Source organism: Aplysia californica, unplaced genomic scaffold (genome assembly GCF_000002075.1).
Source record: "Aplysia californica isolate F4 #8 unplaced genomic scaffold, AplCal3.0 scaffold00600, whole genome shotgun sequence".
Classification (NCBI taxonomy): Eukaryota; Metazoa; Mollusca; class Gastropoda; order Aplysiida; family Aplysiidae; genus Aplysia; species Aplysia californica.
Genome location: NW_004797870.1, coordinates 195,692 through 202,282, shown reverse-complemented (window position 1 = coordinate 202,282; position 6,591 = coordinate 195,692).

The window sequence follows — 6,591 nt, the reverse complement described above, 5'->3', positions numbered from 1 at the left end:
TTGAGAAATGTGACGTCACAAAATCTGAGTTTCACAAAATGTCCAGCTTTTACGAATGCATTCTTTGAATCTTGATGACATCATTCGGAGGGGGGGGGGGGGTTACACATGAAGGCTATTTCGCTTATTAATGGATATGATATAATTTTACTAAATTGCACGCATATAACAAACATAGTAAGGAGTCTTAAAATCCTCAATCAAATTTGGGAAGAAAATTTGGTTTTGCTGTGGTGACAGCGGCCATATTGGATTTTGTCGACATGTCTTACGCAATGAATATCGCACTTATCTTTCATGTGAATAGGTTGTGTTTATTTTGTAATGCATATTAGCAGACAATATATTTAAAAATCTGTCTATTGAATTTTTCCTAATCAAATTAGACAACTTTAAAGGAATTTTATTTTCCTGGGGTAGTATTCAAGTTTCCAAAAATGTCAGATAAAACTTTGATGTTCTAATATAGCGTACCGTCAACTCTCCAACTTTGATTAGCCTTAGTTTTTTTATAGGTTTTTTTTTAGTAATCGTTTTACGGCATTTACAACACCGATTATTTATATTAGTGTTAATTAAGAGCTTAACCGTCTTTAATTTTCTAAAGTACAAGCTTTGAGAAACAAAGTTAATACATTCTAGCATAGACATAACGGATACACACATAATTGTTAGGGCGAACATGAACACAATGAATTACACAGTGAACAGATTTCAGGTCCCGAATTTTTCATACATGTCATTGTGTTGTACGTATGAGATATAAATATTCATCATTATTTATACCTTTATGTTAGAGTCTTACGCGCCCATTGACACAATTTAAGTCATTTAACTCTATCCGTACGTCGTGTTTTACTATCGTATCCTTATGACGTGGGGAACTCTGTTCCACCACTTCCAAAGAGGAAATTTACTCGTTGATCAGATCCGTACGCTTTGCATAGCAGTCTGTCAAAATGATTTTTTGAGAAATACTGAAAGTTTCAAAGATATCTTCGTACTAGAAGTATTCTAAAATGTGAAGAATACAACCCCATGGATACAAAATGACCCCCGGGCGTACGGATTGGGTTAAGAGACAGGGTGCTTCAACCCTGCCTGCCAGGTCCAACCTGGGCTGAGAGGGATTCAGCATCTCAATAGAAAGACGAAGATTCTCGATCAAAACTCTTCCCACTCGGAGATCAAACTCCAGGTTTTTTCGTGCCACGACAAAGCGCCTAACTGCTACACCATATCGCAACCTAAGTGCTTTCTTGTCGTAGCTCCATTATTTTACCAGCGAAAACGTGACGTCTTCTTAACCTCACTCTTTATTGTGAACTGTTTTCACTGTTATTAAAAATGGATATACGACAAGAAAGTACTGGGGTCTTGATATAATAATATTATATACCCCATATAACATGATTAGTTAAATATGTTTTAGTGAGGAAGTTCAATTCATTTGATGACGCTCAGTACTGCAAGGGGCGTTAAACCTGTAGAATTTCATTACTGCAAATCTAGTCTCCAAGTGAACTTTTTCATGCCGATGATGAAGCATACGGTTGACGGGGTCAGAATATTTAATTGTGGTCTAGCTAAGTAGCATACTAAGTAAAACAGAGTTCTAAGTATGACACCACATGTCGGAGGAGACAACAGCAGCTGTGCTTTTGAATTAAATAGTTAATGATTTCATGGCTTTAAATCAGAGTTGTAGCTTTTACAGATTACTTAGATTTAGAAACACGTTTAGGCCCAGTTGTTGTTGTTTTTTCGGGGGAGGGGCTTGTTTGTTGTGTTTTTCTCCAAACAACTTCAAGGTGGCTTAGACTCTCTTTTTTTCCCGACCCCTTTAATTTCAAAATCAATCTTGTCTCTGCGGAGCAACAACGCCTCAAACAATACCCAATGAGGCAACTATCACTTAGCACTTTCTTGCGACGAGAATTGGTCGCTTTTAAGGACAAACGGGCTAACCCAGATTTCAGGGATTTCCAGAAATCTCGACCTATACCAAAAGTGGGCATTGCGTTACCTATCAGAGAAATTTAGTTTCATTTGTGTGTATATTTGTTTTGTTATAGAGAAAACTCTTCTTGCCTTTTAAAGAAACTGAACAAGGGGCAAAAACTTTATCTTCGATTTTCTCAAAACAGCATTTTTCGGGATAGCCCCTTTGTGCTTAACAGCGACCAATTAATACAAACATTACAACTTGCAGTAGTGTCTCGAGTGACAGTCGTCTTTTAGGCCCACACACAGCTGTGTCCAAACGGACAGCCTGAACTGTTTACCAAACTCACTCAGCTGACGTTGGGGGTTGGCTTGTGATCTGGTGTGGTTTGCTCCTTCTTTCATATCGAATATCTATCGAACTCATTTCCCCCTTTTTGTTTTGTATGTTACTCTCAAGTAACACCTCTAATCTTCAGCTTTTCTTATTGAGCGTTGTAAGTGCCTCAAAACTCTTACAAATTACTAAACTTCAGAGCTGACGGTGTGTTCAAACTCGTAGGACGCATACATTTACTGTATGGGTGGTTTGCAAGCGCTCTGGTGAGGGTTGCTCCTTCTTTTCTATCAAACATCACTTCTCCTGTCCTTATCTCACTTCCTTCTTCAATGTGTTTGTTACTCTCGTGTAACTCCTCTAATCTTCGGAACTTACGAGGTCTGTCTCAGAATAAAGTTTCCCTGTCATGCTGTGCTCACGTATAATTATAAATCGCCTCATTTTTTATATCAACAGAAAGCGTATTCAAATACCTATTCAACATAGTTCAAGACATTTCTCCTTTCGATGTACCCAGGAGACAAAGATATTGGTCAGTGTTTCGTTTGTCCAAGGTCCTGAATGATGTTCTCATAGCCTCTTGAATGTGGTTCTCGTCCTCAAATCACCAACATCGCAGCATTTATTTTACCTTGGGGAAGATGTGGAAGTCGCATTGGACGAAATCGGGCGAAAAGGGCGGGTGTTCTAATAATTCCTACGAGGAGCCCTCGAGAAGCTCGTCCACAAATCTGGACTTGTAAACAGGCGCGTTGTCATGATGAAGGATGACACCCTCTTCAAGCAAATCTGGTTCAGTCTCAGTCAGTCTTTGAGGACGAACCGATAGTCGTCACAATTGACAGTTACGTCTGATGCGACTGGCCTGCTCAGTATGGTGTCACTCATGCTAAAAAAACAAAACAATGTGCATGACCTCTCTCTCCGTTTGTTTTCTGCCGGTGTTCTGTGACCTCGGCTCATTCTAATCGAGCCATTAAGCCGGCTGTCTTTTCAACTCGAGATCAAATAAGTACACCCAAGTTTCATCGCCAGTAGCTGAAAAACCCTAAACCTTCTTGCTCAACACGGATCAAAAAGTGCCGAGCTGCTTGGACACGGGCTTGTTTCTGCTCTGGTGCCAACAAATGGGGCAGCCACTTTGCGAAAAAAATTCCTTGCCAAGATCTTTTGTCAATATTCGGGGAACTGTTGCACTGCACATACCGACTATTTCACTTATTTCCCTGCATGTTCTTCTGGTATCTTCCTCCCTAACAGCTTTGGTTCTCTCTATACTGTCGCCTCAAATGACGACTGGGGGCCTCCCATGCTCAGTGTGCGCTTCATCCTCCGTGATGCATGTTCTTACTGTTTGAATTGATGATGCCTTTTCCCCTATTACTTTGCATAGATCACCATGGGTTTCAACTGCAGACTTGCCGGGAAGAGTTGAAAATTTGATCACAACTCGGACATCGTAGCGTGAGAAGGTTGCATCCATGTTTTGCCCAGCCATTTCCCTCGGATTTCCCTTGGACAAAGTGCACCAGAACACCACACTTGACACGTCACAGCTCTATGACGCGTTCACTTATCAATGCACTTGCTATTTGGCGTTGAGATTTCTTAGACATGACATAATGATGTCACAACATTCTGTGACTGTTGTTTGCGTACTTTTGATTTTATGGAGAAGGGTAGCTTTATTCTGAGACAGACCTCGTACATGACTTAATCTTATTGAAAAGTGCTGTAAAACGCTTACTAAAAAGAATACACGTACCTCTCTGTCTAACTCAAGACAGGACTCATTTTCGAAGGAAAACAGAGAGAAGCATGCTTTTCAAGAAATGTTGTTGATCGGTACCGCTGACGTTTTGAATTCACAATAACAAACGAACAAGCGACTATACTGACAAGTGGAAATATTTATTCATCAATCATTTTATGTAAAACCCGTCAACAAAACCCCTTTCGGTGTCAATGGTTTTATTATTTTAGATCGGAGGCGGGCAAGCTGGAAGGGGGGAGGGGTAGGGTAGGGTGGGGGTTGCTAGAAGGTTTCTTGGAAATCTCCATTCCAGAGAACGGGGCCGTACATTATAGATTGATCAGTGCGTTGTTGTTGTTGTTGTTGTTGTTGTTGTTGTTGTTGTTGTTGTTGTTGTTGTTGTTGTTGTTGTTGTTTTTTGTTTTTGTTTTTGTTTTCTTCTTCTTCTTCGTCTTCGTCTTCGTTTTCGTCTTCTTCTTCTTCTTCTTCTTCTTCTTCTTCTTCTTCTTCTTCTTCTTCTTCTTCTTCTTCTTCTTCTTCTTCTTCTTCTTCTTCTTCTTCTTCTTCTTCTTCTTCTTCTTCTTCTTCTTCTTCTTCTTCTTCTTCTTCTTCTTCTTCTTCTTCTTCTTCTTTTTCTTCTTCTTCTTTTTCTTCTTCTTCTGCTTTTTCTTCTGTGACGTCGATGGCCTCTCTGTCTGTCTGTCTGTCTGTCTGTCTGTCTGTCTGTCTGTCTGTCTGTCTGTCTGTCTGTCTGTCTGTCTGTCTGTCTGTCTGTCTGTCTGTCTGTCTGTCTGTCTGTCTCTCTGTCTCTCTGTCTGTCTGTTTCTCGATCTCTTTCTCCCTCTTTGTTTCTGTCCATCTCTCCCTCTCTCCCTCTCTCTCTCTCTCTCTCTCTCTCTCTCTCTCTCTCTCTCTCTCTCTCTCTCTCTCTCTCCCCCCCCTCTCTCTCTCTCCGTGCCTCTCTTTCGCTCTCTCTCTCTCTCCATGTGTTTGTGTATGTGGCTGCATGTGTATATTGAATCATCTTCATAGTTTTATCTTGTACCCTGTATAATATGTGATTTGAGGAATTGAGCCTAGCAATAAGGTGTGAAAACGCCTCATTGACTTCTGGGGCCTTATTGTCACCTAGTGCCAGAACTGTAAGCGAAGTCGAGGATTGTGGTTCGTCCTGTATTTCTTTACACAATTATTTATTAATGTTTAGCCCACTTCACTGCCTGTCCGTGAGCTCTTTGGTAGGATTGTGAAGCAGCGATAGGGTAAATAACTGGGCAGAAGATACTCGGAGACGTTTCCCAGCGAGCACCCAGGAACTATTCGGAGACGCATTCCCTCACACAAATGCACTGATTTAGGGGGGGGGGGTGTCAAACTGCGTATTGATAGCTGCAGATCACACATATTGCCACTAAAACTGTCGCAAATCAATTATATTAAAGACAATTTCAAAGCTAACTGCAAAATATCAAATCATGTGTTAAAACAGGACAGGGGGGATGCCCATGTAGCAGTGTTGAGTCATCTGTTGTCCCTGCATGGTCCGCTTGACTTCGGAACTACATGCACAGGTGAAGACCAAGGTGAGTTGGAATGACGAATAATGCCCATCCCTTCCATGTTCAGGAATTCAGCTTTGGCGGCTGCGAGTTTTTCAGGGTGTATGCTTCCCGGGAAGCTGAGAATGTTTCGGAGTGTTCTATGGTCTGCTGGGGTTATAATATAGTGTAAAGCGCATAGAGCCTGCTGTTGAGCGAGGATATGCGCTATACAAATGCTATCTATTATTATTATTATTAAACGTCGGGCACGGCACGGACAGGTGGGCCATTTGTGACAACGTGGTGCTCAACACCATGCTTGTTGACAGGATTGTTGAAATGGGGAACAGGAAACTCCTGGAATAATCTAGAATACTCGTTTTGATGAGGGATTCCTAAACCTGCACAAGTCAGCGGAGCTTGGTTTCTTTGAGAATTGGGGTGTTGTCTAAAGACAATAGGCGTTTGTCACGAAGATCAATGGCAAGATTATGAGCTGTATGGTAAAAAAATCTGCTCCTAAGATGGGTCGGGTGACGTCAGCAATGTAAAACTCGTGGTTATAACGTCTCTTGGCATCCATCGTCAGTGAAATGTTGCGCTTACCCTATATGTGGATGGAAGTACCGTTAGTTGCTGAAAGTGAGGTGGCAGATTGTCTATTTATGAGGCAGCGTGGTGGAATCAGGCTCTCGTCAAAATAATCAAAGTGAAGAAACTTGCATTTTTCCACAGGTTTTTGAATTTTCTCCAAATTTTTGGGTTTTTGCCTCAACACCTTTCATGCCCATTAAAGAACTCAATTCTGTGTGGATTTTTCTGAAAAACGTTTATTAAAGGCACAAAAAATGTAAATTTTCAGTTACCGCGCACTCTAAAGCTAAGGAAATAACTAATCTTTGGAAGCCATTTTCTCACTCATTTTACCTCTGAAAACAGGTGACCACCACCTCCTTCATTCGCAAATATCTCGACTTGCATTCAAGATAAATGGATTTTTTTTTCACCCAAAA